This window comes from Poecilia latipinna, unplaced genomic scaffold (assembly GCF_001443285.1).
Source record: "Poecilia latipinna isolate Pla-1442-1.1 unplaced genomic scaffold, P_latipinna-1.0 Scaffold2588, whole genome shotgun sequence".
Taxonomy (NCBI): Eukaryota; Metazoa; Chordata; class Actinopteri; order Cyprinodontiformes; family Poeciliidae; genus Poecilia; species Poecilia latipinna.
In genome coordinates, this window is record NW_015115204.1 from 60450 (window position 1) to 81072 (window position 20623).

Below are 20623 nucleotides of genomic sequence, written 5' to 3' on the forward strand. Positions count from 1 at the left end.
GGTTCCCGGGGCCGCCATCCTGGCCAGTGGATGATAAAAGCTTTTTTTTTTCTTTAAAAAAAAAGGTTTTTTTTTTTTTTTTTTTTTTTATCATTTTGTTGGATTATGTAATTATCTCTAAAAGTCCTCCAGCTGTTATACTGCATTACTATTTCTCATGTTGTAGCTCTTTTTTTATCTGCATACTCAGCTCTTTTTTTTTTTACCTGTGTATGAATGCACAAAAGAATTGAAGCTTCTCTCAGAAATCAGTTCACATTTTATTTTATTTCACTGTTTATATATATATAATCACAAAACAAGCTAAAGCAATTGCTTTTCAGTGCTTCAGTGATACTGCAGCTTTAAAATCTGATCAAATGCAATAGAGGAAATATTGACAAAATTACTGCTGTTATAGAGTTGACATCTTTAACTCAATGTTTTATTAAAACTTCTATTGGGGATTCATTTTGTCATGTTTTAGCATCTTTGTGTGCGGGTTCTGTTTGTTTTTGGTAATATATCTGGGCTTTTTTTTTTTTTTTGGTATGTATATATATAAACCAATGTGGAAATAAGAGGCAGGGATGGCAGCATCATATTGCACTCCACAAAATTTATGATAGTATGTACAAATATTGAAGAAACAGCACAGTGCAACACCCAGGAAGAAAAAGTTTGGTCACAAAAAAATACTCTAATGATATTGCTACTTTAGTTACATATAACAAAGTCAATGTTTGGGACTTTAGATCAATAGAAAAAATGTATGTGAACAAACCTGACTCACGTTCATTCTGTTGGAAGGAATTGGCCCAATTTCTAGTAAACTCTTGTAAGTTTGAAGAAAGATACACAAAGTGTTTGACCCGAGACATTTAGTCCAACAAATGGTAAGAAAATCTATGCAAAAGTCAACATCTGAAGAAAGAAGCCCTCCAAAAACAATTCTCATTATTCTCGAAATTACTAAATAGAAGAAACTTTAATAATATTAACTGACCGAAAAGTAGAAGAGTAGAGTCTTACTTAATCAGCGTTTAAAATGAGGATAAGTTTTATCTTAATGGTGTTCGGTGAAAACATGCAGAACAAGGATTATTTTCTGACTTTTCCCTTAAAAAAGGAAAAAGAAGAAAAAGAAGCCAGGGAATCTCTGCAAGTGGTGCACTGCAGTGAACCACAGGGTATTTACCAGCCTCCCTCTTCAGTCACGCCAAGCCACCACAGCCTGGAGCCAAGAATTGATCAGAGTTGTGTATGAGTGCACGAGTCTGACTGTGCATTTGCCACTATGCATTTGTGTAAAGGTTATTTCCATTTATCCCAAAAGTAACTCTGAAATGAATAAATAGATCAAAAATCAGTAGGGATTCCAAAAGAAGAAGAAAAAAAGAGACATTATCTATTAATAAGAAATGTCTGTCAAAACCCATTTGAGATATATGCAAGTCTTCCTGAAAATCAAACACCTGCTGTAGACGTTTGACTTTAAGGTTTTGGGCCTTAAAGTCAAACACGTCAAGCGTCACCAAGCAGGTCGATAAAAAAGCCTGTGTGCTCTGCTAAATTCAACATTATCTGAGTGATTGTGTCAACAGCTGAGACTAAAGCCAGCCTTACTCCTGATACACTCTCTGTGATAGCACGCTCTCTGTTTGTGGGTTTGCTTCTGTCCTTTCCTTTTGTTTATCCATGTGAGTGTGTGCTCCACTTTATGTGTGTGGGTTGAGTGGATCTCTCTTTTCACCCTCACCATTACTGCATGAAAGACCTGCCACTCTGGATTAGCTCTATCAAGCTCGGCCTCTCCCCTCTTTTCTATGTGTGTGTGTGTGTGTGTGTGTGTGTGTGTGTGTGTGTGTGTGTTTAAGGGGGTGAACTGGGTAGTAAAGCCATTTTATGGCAATTGGCAATTGAAGGTCATAACAAGCAACAGCCCTGAACTAGTACTTTATATATATATATATATATATATATATATATATATATATATATATGTGTGTGTGTGTGTGTGTGTGTGTGTGTGTGTGTGTGTGTACTGATGAATAAATACAGTCAAACAACTTATATAAAAAAAAAAACAAAGCAAGAGACATCTTTACTAATTTCATTTAGTGACAATGATATGAAATTGCTATGAATAATGTTGATTTCCCCTCTCTAATTCATTTTTCACATCTTAACCTGTGGATGTGTGCTGCCGCAGGGCTGCGCTCTTGCTCCATGTCCCAGATCGACTGTGATCAGCGTCGTTTCCACGCAGGACAAGTGTCCCGCAGAGGCGTTCCAGTAACAAAATGTTACAATCAACCCCCCCCCCCCCACAACCCCCACCACACACACACACGGAACCTGGTCTAACAGGGGGCTTACAAAGCCCTGCGCGCACGGCACACGCTCCAGTAAGCACATCCAGACCACAGCACAGCAGAGAGGAAGTAAAATGAGGGGGTTTAAACCCGCGTCGTGATCTCCGCAGACTGTTGGAGTTATTATCCTGTGTCATAACCTCACAAGGTGTTTGCCAATAATGAGGAGTATATTTGTTTTTTTTTACTTTATTTTGCATTTTTTTAGGCTGAATGCGACAAGTTGCCTGCATGCGTCTGGTGAGATGTGGAAGAAATAGAGGAGCAGACAAGGCAAGAAGACACGAACAGAAGCTGGCGTCCGAAATGTAGCTTGCGATGCGCAACTCGACTAAAGGGCTCTTCCGCTGAATTTCACGACTCGTGCAAGGTCTCAAACTGCGGGCGCTTGAGCCGTGTGAAAACTTTCATTCAATCTGTGAAAACTTGAAACAGAATTACTTTAAGTTTTCTTTTTGCTTGTTTTGGTTTGAGTGTTCACCTGGTTTATAGAGTCTAACTTAAAAACTGTCAGGTAAAAATATTGACAGAATGAATTTACAGATTACAAAGTCAACATGAATTAGAATAACCCTGATAAGTTAACTCAATTCATACAGATTCATAAAAGATCTCAAGGAGCAACTCATCATGCTCCGACCTAAAGAAATTCAATAACAGATGAGACAAAAAGTCGTTGAAATGTCATTCTGGAAAGTCTTACAAAGCCATTTCAAAGGGTTTGAGAATCAGATGTACATTTTTATTTCAAAAAAGGTCTCTCTTTTATATAAGATCTTGTATCTCCATGGGAAACCCTGTTTAAATAAAGGTTAAAAAAACAAATAAGTAAAAAGGACATTATCTACAAATAGAGAAAATATGGAATAGAAACCTTTCCAGAAGTGGTTAGGCTAACTAAATTAGTCCAGGAGCAAACCAGCGACTCAACATGGAGGACACAAAAGTGCAAGTACATCTAAAGCAGTATAAGGGTGACTTGCCTGCAGTTTTGATCGAAAAGCCTTGTTCAACAACAAGAATGAGACTTAGCAAAACTGCAAACATTTCAAGGCCATATCTCTGCTGCCCAAAAATAAAACAAAGACCGATCTCATATGGGACAAAAACAAAGTTACAAGCAACTAAGTGACACTAAATATCTGCTGATCAATTGCTGTCAAAGCAAGAGCTTTGACATCTCGGTGACAAATAATTAGAGGAAATAACGGTGAGAGTAATGTACTTGTGATCATATTTAATCTAATTCAAAGCCCTGACATTTAGCCCTGATTCTGACACAGAGCTGCTGATATTGACACAAACTGTTTATAGTGTGCTTGCCATCTCTCTGGTCAAATAAAATGTCCCTGCCTCTCCTTTCCTTATTGTTCTTGTTGGTTTCCTAAATTGCATTTCATGAGGAAACGCCTAACTTTTCCTGCCTGCTCTTGTCTTGCCCCTCTTGGTATCGGATCGCTGTATACACGATGAGGTTGGACCAACTGGGTGCAAGTGTGGACTAAATCATTTTGGGCTTTTTAAAGTGGGATTAAGGGCCTCAGAGAACCTTCATTATTACAGGAAATTCAAAAAGCGGTCTCTTAAGCACGCTATTCAGTCGCGGTGAATTTGATTAATAAGACGTTTCAAAAATGCAACACAAAAACCCTTGTAATCTCAGGTTTTATGAGCCTCCACAATGCTTGAGGAGTTGAAGTATGTAAACAGCTTCATTAGCTCCTCATCAGAACCACAGGTGGATCACGTCATGCAGCGCTGCGCTGATGAACAAATTTGAGCAAATCTAAGTATTGTAGTTTCTCACACAAGCTGTACACCTGCTACTTTAAATATATCTTCAGTGTTGTCCAAATGACAGATACAATAAATGTGAGGGGTGCGCTTACTTTTATGAGATACTGTACTCGAGAGTACATGGACATATTTCATAGAAGGCCAAAATTTCTGTATTACAAAACTATTTCATTGGTCTTATGTAATATTACAGGGAGAGAATTATGGTTTTATTTATAATCAGTAAACTTAAAAAAACACACACAATTTGCTGTGACATCTTTATCTAATTTCCAAAACTCTTAAAAAAAAAAAAGCAATTATGATGTTGATAAGAGGGAAAAAAGTTTTTGTTTTTCCACAATTACATTAAGGTTTGAAAAATAACAAGCTGTGTTTTATCGAATATGCAATGAATATTCATTAGCCTCAGAGATGACACAATCAAATCGGTGGAGATTTGACTGCTAGGAGTATTTTAGATTTCCTAACAAAGTGGATAAAAATGATTAAAAAAAATAAAATAAAAAAAATAAATAAATAAAAAAGTCCAAAGTAGTTAAAATGCAGCAGAACGACCCATTGGTCAAGTTTCAAATCGGAAGCTAACTTCATGGCGGTCAGGGAGGCAGGCAAGCGCTCATCCAACCAACCCGATGGGCGGGGGAGACGCATTCTCCCCGAGTACACACACGCGCAGCGGCCACATCCACGGCAGACAAATCCGTGCTCAGTGACGTGTCCTGTATTAGCCTTTTTTGTAATGCATGTTCAACCCTTTTCCATCAGAGACTAATTTGAATTGCTGCAAACCTCCCTTGGGTGCTTCTTCTTATTTCTATCATTTCTTGCTGCAATCCCTTTAAAAACATTTTATTTATTTATTTATTTATTTATTGCCTCGATTATTTATCCTCTCAACAGTCCCCCCCCCCCCCTTGCCTTCTTCTTCCCCCCTCAGTCTCCATCTCTTGGGGAGTGCAAGGACGCTGTGAATTTTTATATATATATATATAGAGAGAGATATATATAAAAAGGAACTGAAGGTAAGAGATCTGCACGTTTCTTTTACTAATCCCACTGTGGCAGCGTTGTGTTTTGACTTTGCAGTGTTTCGGATCACCAGTTCACCCAGTGCAATTTACATGCAACATTAATCCGCTTCACTCACCTATTAACAGTGCTACAGTGTGGGATCTGCAGAGACAAATAATGATAGTAATTCTCAGACTTCTGCCATCGCTCTAATTAGACGCTGTTGATAAATGTTCCCGTCTATTTGCCCGGGTCTATAATTAGCTATTACAACGTCTTTTATGCATATTAGATCCCTGTAACTGCTTGCTTGGATGAACCCCCCATCCGCTCCCACTCTCCCATTCTGCATTTGCACGGCAGGTGTGAGGCTGAAATATCTGTTGAATTTGCAGAAATTGGTCAACCAATGGATGACGGAACAAAATCCGCGTCTTAATGTGAGATTTGTCTCTCTTGTCTGCTCTGTGGCTTGATGCTGGCGTCCATTTTCCACCGTGTTAGCCTCTGCATGCATGGTGATGTGTGTGTGTGTGTGTGCGTGTGTGTGAGCGTGTGTGCCTTTCTCTGCTAATAAATGCACCGCAGTCCGCATCACTATAACTGGGCTGTCCACGATGGCAGCGCTGTAGCTCCAAACTCGTAAAGGTGTTTAGTTTAATCACTGGTCTGCACTCCTGCTGCCGAGCTGCCATCGGTGCAGCGCAGAGAAGGGCTAAACGTACAGCTCCATGTTGAACCCCATGAAACACATCATGCTGATGGATCCTGAAAATTCATGTTCCCACCAGACTGCTATCAGGGTTCACATGCTGCCTATATGCAGCCGATGACATGAAGCAAAAGGCGGAAGGAAAAGTCATAAAGCAACACAGAATGTTGACTGCAGCAGATGGGAGTTTCTGTGCAAGTTAGTGCCATCCTAGATCTGGCTGCAACCTTTCTACACAGAGGCAAACAAATACTCTGAAGTCTGCAGTTGTCTCATGCACTTACGGTGATCTGTCTGCAAAGTGCTGCAGTTTCAGGAAAGGCTACAAATGCAGCTTGAATGTCCAGCAGTTTTCCCCTCCTGCAGTTTAATGCTGATCCACCTTCTTGATGTAGACGAGTTTGCCAAACATTAAATTTTTCCACACACGTATCGGACTTTAAGTCATTTCAGAATGTCCGGAGGCCGGCGTGGGATTCTACCAGTATTCTAATGTTGATTAAAAATACTTTCACTTTTTATTTTCATATACATACACACACGAAATTGAGAATGTGATATCGCATTTGTTTGAAATGCAAAAGAAACCATTACTGCTATTGCATCTAAAATCGTGTTGTATTTATTTATTGTTATTTTGATTTCTACACAGAGACTCAAGTGAAAATAATGTGTTTAACTGCACAGAATATTGGCCCTTTTCGACATTTTCTTTCAGACCTGTCCCTGTCTGTAAGCATGAGCTGCTTGGACCTCATCAATACCGCTCTGCTGTTCATATTTTAGCTACGTTGAACCACAGCCCATCACTCAGAGATGAACAGTTTTAACTGCAGGCTCATAGGAGGGCACTAATGCCCTGTTTTGGACAGTGTCTGCTCAGAACAGAAGAAGAAGAAGAAGAAAACAGAACTTAAAAGCGAGAATCTGTTCAGTTTTGGCTTCCTTTGTGATCTCAGGGAGATAAATTATCCAGACGGAGAACAAAGCAGATCTCCCACACTGTACTGAAAAACACTGTCTTTTTGTTCTTCTTCTGCCTTTCCTGCCCTCATTGCAGTTTCTCCTGTTTGCTGTGTATTTGGTGCCTACACTTGGACTGGGTGTTATGTCTCTGTCTGCATGGAAGCAAAACTAGGCTGGAGCTGGAACTCTGTGAAGTCCTGTTAGGCATGATTTACATCACTTTAAACCTGCTGACTTCAGTTCTATAAACTGACCGTGAACATTTCAAAACAGACCATCTTATCTATTGTTTAAATGAGAAAAAAGAGTGTACCATCTATAAGTCTGCTGACGAGCAGTGAGCAGCAACAAATGGTAGACGGAGGAGAATTGCTTTACTTTATCTTCTTTAGAAACTTTAAACCTTAGGAATGGAAAGCATAAGTTTTTTAAGCTTCGCTCTACCTTCCTACTTCTCTCCTCCTGTTGATACACTTATTATGAAAACAGTTCGTATTACCGCTAATAATTTAAACAGCAACGTAAATGTTCAAGATTCAGATCCTTCTGCCCTCTTCAACTGCTAATTTTCCCATGCAAAGAGCTTTTTTTTATTACTGTTCATTCACACAGCCAATAAGATGCAATACAGTTCCCTACATTGTTCTAAGCATACATCAGCATGTGGGTTGCTGAAGCCATGGATCAGAATCCAGACCCGTTCTACCTGCTGAGTTATGATAGTTTGTTGCCTCATCTTCTTCCCACCGACTCCCTGCTGTTTTTCTTTAAAAATGTGAAATTCCTCCTTCAGAGACAGTCGGTTTATTGTCTGCTGGTCGCACCCTCAGCTCCTCCACCTGCCATGTGTTAAACTTTCTCTGCGCCATGTGTGCGAGGTGATCTGGGAGGTTTTTGATGATCATCTCTGTGGATGCTAGATTACATTGAAACCTCTTAGTTGGCTCTGAGATCTGCTGCTTACACAGCGAGGTGACTCACTGCAGACTGTAGTGATGCGAAGCCCACTCAGGGGTAAGGTTTTTGTTTTACTGATTGCCAAATCATAATCGTCTAATACTCAAGTGGTTCCCAGTGACCTGAAATAATCTCTCTGGGTGTTTTTATTTGCTTTTCTGAGCTGTTTTGCCCGCATGTGGTCGCTGTTTGGGTGGCCAGGTCTGTCTCTTACTCTCTGTTCCCCTCTGCAGGGAAACGATTCTGCAGCCATCATCAGATCTGTCATGTAGCTATTGTTCAGAGGATCAATGCCTTTGTTGCAATTTTCCTGGTAGTCTGAGCTTTCAGAGTTGTTCCACTCTCCCTCTCTTTAGTCAAGCGGAGACTCAGGAGAAAAGCCTTGCACTGCTGTGTAACAACATTGTGTGTTTCAGTTAAATAGGCTCCTAGGATCCCAAGCAAATTAAGCGATCCAAAACACTGCCGTCAGTTTCAAATACTGCAACTTAAGCCAATACTTGTCATCTAAACACTGTGTTTTGGCTACGTTTAAGTAATAAGCTCAAGGAAATCCAAATCATGGGGGGGGGGGGGGGGAAAAAAAATTTGTTAAAAGTTCCAGTGAGAAAGTTTATTAAAGTTTTCTAATTGACTTCAGTCTCAGTGGAAAAGACCTCTATAGTAATGTACTTAAAGTTAGTGTGACTGGAAAAGCACAGCCTCCTACAACCAAGCAGAAAGACTCTGTAGTCAAACTTTATTAAAGTTATGATATTTTTAGGAAAATGACTCCTAGTTGCAATTTTGACATGACTCAGGACTTTCTGCTTCACAGCCTTGTGATTATAGACCGTCCTCATTATGGCCTAGTTCCGTTTTCACCAACAGAGCGGTTTAGACAAAACATTGAGATGACTGGAAATGCAGTAATGATACAGGAGACCCAGTCTGGTGATGGGAAGTAGTGCATCTCTGTATGTGTAAGTAGTGTTATTCTGCAAAACGTGTGAATACAGTAACATAGCTGAAGCCTGCAACTCTAAGCTGCAGATTGCAATTATTAAATGAGCAGCAGTGACAAACCTGTAGCATTCGTTTCCTGTTGTGCTCGTCAGCTGACTTAGCTAAATAATAAAGAGGTGAAATTGTTGTTCATTATGTGATACTTGAAATTACATATATTTTTTATGGTACAGAGAGTAAAATTATCATACAGTTTCAATTTAATAATTACTTTATTTCTGACAACACTGTAGCAGATAATGGCAGTATGTTCAGATGTTTACAGTGTATTGCTGTGGATTTTGTTTCTTTATTAAATGGGTTAAAGATAACATTTTCTTTAGCAATTGTGCAATTTTTTGGTAAACCTCATAATATGAACTGATCCTGATTTTTGTTAAGGTCCTATAATACTTATAGAAATTAGAAGGCCATTCAAATTATTTTTTTCTAGTTTCCCTGCTGTGAGCCATCATTTATTATTCATGTCAGGAGGGGAGATGACATAATAATGAGAACAGTTGCTTTCATAGAGGCTTTACCGTTACTTTAAAACAAAGCTAATCTTATTAGCATTGGTAGTGTTACTAAAGCAGCAGTCTCTTTGTGTAGATTCTATAAGCTGTAGATCTTTACCATAACATCTCCAAATTAAGACAAAAGCTTAAAACAGAGCATCTATGCTTCAATACATTTGGCCTTCCTGTTGTCAGCTGAAAGTCTTGCTCTCGTTTCATTTAAATTAACAGCAGACGTGCCTCGACACTTAGTAGAAAATACAAATTTGCAACAAACACGGATTAATGACCCTCTTTCTTACTTGTGCTTCATTTCAAACGTCTCACTGACATTAAAAATAGCTAACAGTGAGACTTCTTCCCCCCCAGAAGCATTTTTGAGAGTGTTGCTGGCATTGTGAAGCTTCAGCTCTTACTATGATGCATTCAGTAAAGAAAATATCAGAATTTTGACCTTCCAACTGGTCGGTCTGTTGATTCTAGCCACCAATCGATTGTCTGTGATTCTCTGACTGTGACAGAATTGCCATGTTGCGGAAAGTTAATGCTAAAAATGTAATAGTGGCTTTAAACTATGTGTAGCAATTTGTTTTTTTTTTCATGTATGCTAATACTTGTGTGATGGGACTCCGGATCTGAATTTGGCACCAGTATAAATTTCTGAGTTGATTCTCCTTGTCATCCCATGGATGAAAAAAATATCTACATTTTAACTGTCTCTGTAGGCATAAAAGAAAAATAACACTCCGAAATTTGGCTCATGTCCACTTGCTCCAAAGAAAGCAAGGGTGATTCTGATCACATGTGCTTCATTCAAATGTGCATTCATGGGTCAAACGCTCAGTAATTTGTCCGTCCTTTGAAGTCATGATATATCAGCGGTAAATTCAGAGATACTAATGAATAAGCTGTGGAGACTTCAGAGCTTAGTGGAATAAAAATGTGGACTCCAAATGTAGGTAACGTACAGGTGCAAGAAATACTTTCCAGTTCAAACTGAAATATGACGGCCAACAGATGACACAGACCCTGCTGGTTATGTAGTTTTCATATCTTTTAGTAAAAGGAATTGACTATGATATTTAATTTACTCAAAGTTGATAAAACTCACAGTTTAAGATTATAATATTATATCAGACCCATAAAAAATATGAAATGTGGGTTTAATGAGAGGTATTTTTAATATCAGCTTAAATGTTATTTTCAAATAGTTAACTTAATTTGACAAATGGCTTTGTGTTGGGATTAATATTTTAACTTACTGAATATAACCAGATGTTAATACTGTAATATATTCATGATTGTGATGTACTGTGATGCCATATGCTTCCACAATGAACATATTTTGTTAGTAGATAGTGATAGTAATATAACACGAATTGTAGGGTTTTTTTTAATTAAGTAAACATGCCATAAATACTGTGGTGCCATTAATTAGAAATAGTGACAATTTAAACATGAGCATGCCAAATAAAGATTTTGATATAAAAAGCAGTATGGAAGTGGATAACTAGTGTGAACAGAAAAAAGTAATTGTACTTTGAAGTATTACTCTATACTAACCTTCTATGGCTTAGGATCTAGAAATGAGCTGGTCAAAAGTAGACGAGGTTTTAAAAAGTTTCAGTTTCAAAATCAGTACATTTTCTGTCAGACCGTTCTTACCTTTCCAAGGTCCTTTAACAGAGAACATGTCAGTCACCAACGTTTTCTCTCCCAATGCAGAGCTTGAGTAATTAACAACCTTTCATCAGCTTGATAGACTATTAGTGCTTATTTATTATGCACAGCATAATAAATTTATTATGCCCAGCATAATAAATAAGTGAAAGGATGCAGAAAAGCTTGCTAGATTTGGCCTTTGTCACTTTTTTTTTTTTATCAGAGGTCAATAAAGGGATTTGAATACTCGCTAAATACAACTACAAAATCACTAACTGTGCAACACTAAATCAAACTAATGAACCTATATTTTTGGACAAGGGGAACATATTTGTTGTCTAAACCCTATGGAGGGCTTCAAAAGAATCCTAAACCTTTAACTCCAGTAGAAACCAGTTTTCAAAACATGACAAGTCTTGTCACAAACTAAACGCTTTGTGGATAATTCAAGGAGTTATGCAATGAAAGCAGCCAGTTAAAGTGCTAAATATTCCCTCTGGAGGCCTTCTTCCAATTGAGGTCCTCAGGAAGAGATTCTGAAGGCAGACCGAGGAGAGTCTGGAGAGATGATATCTCACAGATGGAGTGGGGAAAAACCCCCGAGTCTCTGCGGTGAGCTGCAACAGGTAGATGTGGATGGGAGGTCTGGGAATCTCTGAATATCATCAGATGTTGTTCGGTATTTGCTTTCAAGGCCTTGATGGAAACCTCGTGGCGTCTGGCTGCGCCAATATTTTCACCATTAGTTTAATAATGTACGAACTACACACTGAGCTATTTGTTGCATTTTTTCTTGTAGTAAAATATTTTCAATTAATACAAGGGAGTCCATCTGCAGCAAAGCTTTCGACATGTATTCTTTGAAAAGATCTAATGGTGATGTTTTGGAATAAAAGTAAGAGAATTCACATTTTTGGCTTGTAAATGATCAAAAAATATATTGTTGGGATGAATAAAACGCGTCAGATGAAAAAAAAAATTCTTAAATTTAGGCAAATTATTCTTTTTATTGGAATTGACAGGATAATAGCCCAATGTATTCATGTCAGTTTTCTTGAATGTCTCGTCTTATTGTGCTAAAATACATTGAGGGTACTTCTCTTCTTAATGTCTTGTAAGCATTTCAGCTTTCGACCAATATTTCCCAGGATTCTGGGTATTCTCATAAAGTTAACAACCTTACAAAGCTATTGAAGAAAACAGCGAACTCAGTTAGGAGCATAATTACACCACAGTGCTGATACTGGAGAACTAAAGAGGACGTCCTCACATTAGAGCAGTTAAATACTTGCATGTGAGTTTGTATGCATTTAATCTCCCATTATGTTTCTTGCACAATTTATGTAAATACATTACATTTTGTGAGAAGTCCACCTTTTAGGATCCTGTTTTCAATCATCATAAATATTTCCTCATTCCCTCGTCAGCACTGAGCGATCAAATGAGGAACTAAAGGAAATGTAGAATGTTGTCATGTTTTTAATCAACATGTTACGGTTTTAAAATGTCTTGCTGATGTCTTGTGTGAGGTTTTATTCAGATTGGGACTGAGTTATTTCTGTTGGTGATGGATTATGTGGCTCTTGCACAGCAGGCAGATGCAAACTCTTTGAGTAAAAGGAAAATTATCAACTATTTTTTGCCTTTGCTGTGCTTACTGTAATATTGTTTAGAATCACTAATGCATGGCTGTCTGAAATGTGCCCTGTGTCATTTATGTAATTCTGCATATATTTTGATAAATATTAAAAAATGGACCATGTGGCACACGAGCGCAGACGGTTTGTCCAGATGGATGTTTTAACATTTTTGTGTGACATTTCTGCTGACGGGAGGGCTTTCATAAAAGATGCTGACAAATTAACTTCTTCTAAAAATGGAAATTGTTTTTGGCACAACGCAAAGCATTCATTTTAATTTAAAACATTACTTGCTTTCTTATCTTATAGTCAGGATGAATGAAATAGTAATCTGTATCCAGTGGTTGTTGCTCAAAAATGAAGTTGTATAATAGCAAGCAAAGTCATCAGTCTAAAATATTTTGGACTTTGTATATCAAAAAGGTAAATCATGAAACCATTCTAAATGTTTCTCACTCATTTCAGACAATATGAGTGAAATATGTAATTTAATTTGGATGATTATGGCTTGCAATAAAGCATTTAAAAACCCTCATATATTGACAATACATGGGCCACACAGTCAAGGGGACTCTTGATAGATTTCCAGAATATTTCCTCCCTAAGGAGTGTAAGCCACAAAAGATAATTGCTGAGGAAGCTGGTTGTACTCAGATTGCTGCATCCAAGCATCTTCATAGAAGGTTTAGTGGAAGAAAAAAAGTTTCACCAGCAAAAAGAATAATCACATTCTTAAGAGGATTGTCAAGCAAAAGCTACTCCAATATTTGGGGAAGCTTCACTAGGAGAACTGAAGCTGTAGTCAGCACATCAGGAGCCGTTACTCAGAGAGGAATCCCACAGATGTTGCATTCCTCTTGTCAAGTCACTCCTGAACCGGAGACAACTTAAGAACAGTTTCACCTGGGGAAAGAAGAAAAAGAACTGGACTTTTCCACAGTCCTCTTTTCAGATGAGAGGAAAGTTTGCATTTCATTTGTAAGTCAAAATCCCAGAGTCTGGAGGAAGAGTAGAAAACCATACCATCAATGTTGTTTGAAGTCCAGTGAGAAGTTCCCGCAGTTAGTGATGACTTTTGCTGGTATACGATGGTGTAGGTCCATTGTGTTTTCTGAAGTACTCAGTCAGCACTGCCTTCTATCAGGAAAATTAAGAGCACTTCATGCCTGCATCTGCTGACAGATCTTACAGAGATGCTCATTTAATTTCCTAGCAGGACTTAGTCAACTATACTAAAAGCTGCTTCATCGACAATTATGATACTCTGTTTGACTGATCTAAATACTTTTGTCAAAAGGAAGATGAGAGACTCCAGACCCAACATTGCAGATTACCTGAAGTAACCTGGGCTTCCTTTACACTTCAGGAGAACCACAGGCTAATTGTTTCCGTACCACGCTGCATTGATGCAGTAATTCATGCTCAATAGAGCGCATAGACATGAACATCCTTTTCAAAAGCCTGGCATTTCTGTTCAATTTTTAATTGTCTCATCTAGTATCCTAATATTCTGAGACACTGAATTTTGGGTTTTCATTGTCCACATGTTCCTTTTAAGGCAAACGTGCATGACTCTTTCAATTTCAGATCTACAATTATTATATTACTTGTATTTTTATATTCTATTTCTTATGTTGTTTTTTTTTTTGTTTTTTTGAAGAGCAGGTAAGAATGACAAAATCATAAGTAAATTTATTGTTTTTAAGCAAATAAAAAAAACATTGGACACTGCTGCAGAGGATGTAACATTTGTTTCAATTCTAATTTTTCCTTCTGCATAAATTCTTCACATTTAATGGGTCATCTTGCAACAGATAGCAAAATAGTGAAGGTACTTTGCATGCATGATTGCTAATATGTCTATTTTTAAAAGCACAGGTTTATGGGTTCATAAGCATAGAGTTATTCTGACACGCTTTATTTTGGGAACCTTTTAGACCAAGGTGTTACTTTCTCTGGCAGATCTGCTAAGACTGTAGAAACCCTGGGTTACATGCAGTCTGAGGACCTAGTGGACTTTTCATTCTGGCTTAATGGCTGCTCAGCTGTTCTTTGAAGCTGCTTTGAAAAAAATGACCTATTTTAGGATTTCTTTATCATTTTGACAGTTGTGGGGGCTTAAGCCTGTGTGTGTGCTTACATGCCAAAGATTTCCTCGCTTGCGGATCGTGTTCAGTGCACCTGCATATGTGCATCGTTTCTGCTGACATAGATACGGGCGTTCCAATAATATTAATACTATTACATTTCAGCAGAGAGCTCAGGTGTGCAACAAGAGAACAGAAATAATTTCTGCTCAGAATGACTTGGATGTTTGTGTGTTTTTTGCAAATGCTCCCTCTGCTGCCATCTCAGAATAGAATGCACTGTTTTTATTTTTAGAAACTTTCATCTTAAGTAGGCCTGGAGCATATTTTTTTTCTTCTTTTCAATTAAGGAATCAGTAAAACCCTTTGCCATTTCCACTAGCTGTAAATGTGACTTTTAATATTTCAACACAAGACCCGTCTCTTCAACCTCGCTGGTATTAGTCAGTGGGGTGGCACTTTGTTATGCTGATTCTCACACAAGACCAGGGCCTTCCACGTGTGGAAAACTTATTACAGCTGTCATCATTTATTCAACAAGCAGTTTGGTGGTTGATTTATGCAATGAATAGCTAATGGAGCAGCTGCTACAAGACTCAAATCTGCTCTGTGATTTATGGCTTCGGTATTATAGCTACAACATATTGGGTGGGCTTCTACAAAAACAAAGGTATTCTGTCGTGCTGGGAATGAGTCATGCAGGTAGATGTGATTATATCTGAGGTTTTCTGACAGGTGAACACCTGCTCTGTAATGGGCTCTGCGGCCACTGGCTTGGCTGCTGCTGTGTTTGGTGCTGCAGTTGTCCTGCTGCAACTAATAGGCCTCTGGCTGGCCTGTGCTGCTCTGGGTGATGCAGACTTACCATGAACACTCTGAGGGCCGTGATTGTAGGATGGAGTATTTGTTCTTCAAAGCACACAAACTTGCTCTGTCCTTCTTCAAAACATAACATACTGGCTTATTAACTCAAGCTGGAAATTTAATTTAAGTTAACAAGTGCATTGAAAGGGTCAACATGCCATTTGCCTCAGAAGAACTTTCACCTGGGAATAAATTGGACTATTTGTGTGTAATTCAACAAAATGTCCAAAAACGTTTTGGATCATAGTTCTGCTCTCTGACGATATTTATATTTACTCTTATATCCTGAAAAGGTTAAAATCAACATCTTGACCTGCATTTCTATGTACCCTTACAGCATCACCACATAGTTCTGCTACCTAAAGACATGTGCAGATAAATAGTTCATTGCTGTCCCTACTATGCAGACAATTTGGTGGAGCATTGGGGACATTTCAGGATTTTTATTTTTCATATTTGAGCTAAGAGGACATAATGGACTTTGTCTAACAGTAGCCAGTAAGTTTTGATTTTTTACCTTTGTTGTCATAAAAGTGTACTATAACAAGGGATTGTATTTGGGTATAAAAATGACTTTAAAAAAACACACACACAGGAATCCTAACCCTACTCCCCTAACCCTAACATTTTAATATTTAAAAAATATAAAAATGTTAAAGCTGCTGTAAAAGTTCCTTATAATAAAAGTCAAACCAGCTTGAAGAAGCACACAGACCTCTGAACTGCACATAGTGGTTGATAGTTGATCAATGTAAGCTTTGGGTTTTTTTTTTATTTAGGTCTATATTGTCTTAAAATGTGTATATTTCCTACCCTTCATGAATACCCAATGTGTACAAGGTCCCTCTCCTTGCCTTGTACACAAAGTATTTGACAACCTTTCACTTATTCACTCACTTACTTTTGCCTTGTTGCTCCCTGGTCTTGTTCCCAACGCTCCCTGTCATTCCCCTCTGTTTATAATTATAAGAGAGAAAAAACAATTTACAGATAATTAAGTGACAATTATGATATGCTACTCAGGGGAGGTTTTGCCTTGGGGAATAACATAGTAGGTTATCCTTGAGGTCATTTGTTAAATGCCAGAACCACGCACGCACGCACGCACGCACGCACGCACACACACCCACACACACACACACACACACATTATATCATTGGTGATTGGAGTGAAATGAATGTATTTTTTCCCCCTATAAAATTCAGTATGTTTTTTATGACACAAAATAGCTCCTGTGTCTCAGCTTAAACATGCCGTGTGTAATAAATAAGCCACACTGCAGTGGTGTCCTTTGACAGTTTACATAATGAGGAGCCTGAACGTAGCGATACGAGGCTAACTGTCTAACATACGGAGCTGAGGGAAACATTGCTGGGATTCAATAAGATTGGACTAGACCCATCCTCGGATGCTCTGAAGAGGATAAGGCTGCACACACATACATATTAAAAAAATCACTCCGGCTCTCCTTCTGTCTCTGAGGCAGCTCTCTGGTTTGGGTCTCACAATGCAAACAGGATGTAACCTATTTTGATCACGGTGCCATATTGCATCGTTAAATATTCAAAGACTCGACTGAACTGCATTATGTCTGCTAAACGGTGTTCGTAGAATGCTCTGTGCTGCTTCCTTGGATCCTTTATCTGGATGTATTAAGAAAAAAACAAGGATGAACGTATTTTTCTTTTATAGCTGAGGTCACTTAACTGTAAATTTAATTAATTTTTTTTGGTTGTGCTTTTGGTAGCATCTGGGCTGCAGTGGCAGTGGACCTTTCTATTGACTCAGCTTTGCTGTACTGGTTTGTCTGGCTAGATTTCAGAGTCAATAACCGTTTGTGACTGGAAATACACCCTTTTGTGTCTTATTTCCATCTCTCCTCTCTGCCTTTCCCTCTCTGCGTCTCTCGTCGGCCCATCTCGTTTCCCCTCTTTTGCTCTCCGCTGATCCCAACTTTGGAATTCACGGTTGCTATGGTAACAACGTCGGGTTGGTCCTCTCTCCCTTTTCAGACTCGATGCTGTGCACATGCTCTGAAGTCACTCTCACTTTAGCCTGTCACAGTGCCCTTGCTATAATTACCCTCTTTAGTGGGGTGCAAATATGGTTTCACAGAAAAGCTGGGAGCCGGAAAATAATTTTGTGACTAAGTTTTAAGGTTAAAGCACTTTCTCCCAGTGGTCCAAAAAATGTCGCAAACGCGTAGCTTTTGCATGCACTGAGAGAATGTTTTATTGGTGTCTAGTCCCACATCGTGTCTCTCTGTGGTAATCACAGGAATTCAGTCAGCACTGAAGGGAAAAGAGCACCTGAGAGGACCAGCTAGGTCTTGCTGAGGACACTTTGCTCAAAGTTGCAATGTGGTCGCAGCTCAGTCGTTTTGTGCAAAGTGGTGTGTTCAAGTGTTTGAAATAACCCACAGGGAGGATCTGAAACTGGAAAAAAAAAAAAGACAATTTGGGGCAAAAACTACCAGAAGTTTACCTTTCTGTAGGATGGCTATAGCTTTGATGTGTTTTGACCGATAGAAAAACTTGTTGAAAAACGTGAAGGAATGAAGTAGATTTTGTGAAAAGTCTATGTCAGTTATGAGGCACTCCCCTTAAATATACTGCATCTATATTGGGTAAAAGAGTGTAACATTTACAAAATGCTGTCACACTTTTTTGGTTCCTTACTAGACTACTGAGGGTAACTTTTAAGCTCAGATTCTTCACTTCATTTTTGTCAAAATCTGCATCGACAACAATGCCGAACCACCGTGTGGTAATACCATCATTACTACAGACATCAAAACTCAAAAAGAAGATACCGAAAACTGCTGAAGTTCTTCTGGGCCGATTGTAGCTCTCTGAGATTGCAGCTTCTGGTTTCGTTAACTGACCCCATCAGCAGACAAAAGCAAGACTGACGTGGTAACAAAACAGAAAAGTGGCTACATAATGACTCTGGTTTCTAACAGTAGTAGAGGACATATGTATGTAGGCTTGATAGACAACAACATCGCAATTTTTAATTATCACAAGATAAGCAGTTCACATCAACACAACGCAAATGGAGTTTCTTAATTTCTGTTATCAAAAACTCAACTTGCAGGTCAACAAATGGTATTTAATTAACAGAGTTTTTAGAAAATATGTTTGGTGGTTGCTTTTATTACTCCTTTCATTGCACTGGGAAATGATCTATGCCTAGTACATTATTTATTGATAATTATATCATTACTTCATGTACATCTGCTAGATCATAAATACAAATTAACATTTTAAATAATTAGTAATAACTTCATATTTTTGTTCTGTTTCTTTTGCAGCAACAGACAGGAGGTGCGGTGACCATGGGTTTTCCGCCGCTAATTTTCTGCTAACGGAGGACGGACAGAGTGGGGTAGCTGTCCACAACCCCCATAAACTTCACTTCCTCCAGGAAAGAAAGAATAAAGGAAAAAAAAGACATTGGGGTAAAAGTGAGAGAGGCACAAGAGGAAAAACAAGCGCAAGAAGGAGCAAGGGGAGCAGGTGAAAACAGTCGATGGATGCTGTCCGGATCGAGGGGGCAGCAAGTTCTTCACTGACAAGGAGAAAAAAGATTTCAAAATTGAGTCGAAGGATAGAAACTCGCCGTCAGGTAGGGATCAGTCTTTTTCCTCACAGGTTTTTGTCTGCATGCAGTTAAAAAAAAACAGATTTATCAGTAAGAAGTGGCTCCAGTGTAATAGTGAGCAACTTTACAAATTAAAGCACGCTTGCACAGGGCAGTACGGCATGCAGTAACCAGGTTAGTGGTGCTGCCTGTGCAAGTGCATGCAAAGAAGCTGGGTTTGTTAACGGCTGGTACAAGGTGATCACACGTGTAATCTGGCGTGCTTGTGTTTGTGCATTCATCCCCTGCTCTGCTGATTGTGAGGTTGAGAACAGAGTCCTGCTCATGAATATGCAGCAGACTGAGCTGGGGAAGGGAGTGTGATCGTCTCTGCTCCACATCAATTCAGTCTTGTTAAGCAGAGTCAGCAGTCATTAAACTCTCCTCCAAGGACACATCATGAGGGCCACTCACACGCCTCCCACACCTGCCTCCACCTCTTGTCGTTTCTTGTCTCATCATCTCACTTCTCATATCAGCCTCCCGCTTATCACCTTACCCGCTGCTTTTCCAGCTTAACTTTACAGTGTCTATGACTGTAAATCCTCTCCTGCACAACAAATGCTTGTCTGTTCCCGGGCTGCGTCTTTTAATCTCCGCTCTCTCCATCCCCTCCCTCACTTTGCACCTCTCCTAAAGGCATGGTGTGTGAGAAGGGGATCCAGATCCTCCTCACCACCGTGGGGGCATTCGCTGCCTTCGGCCTGATGACGGTGGCCATAGGGACGGACTACTGGCTGTATTCCCGTGCCCTCATCTGCAACAGCACAGCCAACATCACGCAGGATGATCCCCACAACAAGGACAAGAAGGACCCTGGGGCACTCACCCATTCGGGGCTGTGGAGAATATGCTGCCTGGAAGGTATGAGAAAAAAAAATGATGTCAAAAGGTGCGATCCAATGTTTGGTTGTTCAGAAATAAATATGGGTGCGTGGTTTCAAATTAGCACTTAATCTAAATCGAAGTAAAACTCTTGCCTTTAGGATCTTTAACGACTGAACAAAATGTACATTTCTTCTTCCACAAGCCGTCTGTCTCATTGGATCCAATCCGAATGTTCATATTCAAACCTCTGAAGCAAAATTAGTGTTGAAAATACTAGAAAGATGATGACTACGAAACTGGTATTACTGTGAGATGCAACATAACTGCAGATATTTTATTTAGAACGGCTTTACATGCAATCCTATAACCAGACCTCTAGAAAAATGATGAGCTTCTGTTGTCTTTAAATAAATTAGAATGAATAAATTGAACTATTATCTAAAGATAACTATTATTCGACCATTAGACACAATGTGCCCATTTGCAGATTTCTTCTGTTTTTGTATTTCTGTGACTTTTTCATTTTTCAGATTATCCAAAGTGGACAATTACTGTTTCAAAATGTCTCGATTGACAAATGAGATCATCATATGAAAA

The 20623-nt window shown here is 38.9% G+C and overlaps 1 long non-coding RNA gene across 1 annotated transcript; it reads left to right on the plus strand.

Annotated features, from left to right (window-relative positions):
- The first annotated feature begins 4822 nt into the window (after positions 1-4822).
- On the plus strand, positions 4823-20067 carry LOC106938419 (uncharacterized). The gene is made up of 3 exons (XR_001422614.1): positions 4823-5176; positions 18870-19183; positions 19838-20067. It is a non-coding gene; the product is annotated as an uncharacterized LOC106938419 (long non-coding RNA).
- Positions 20068-20623: the final 556 nt, after the last annotated feature.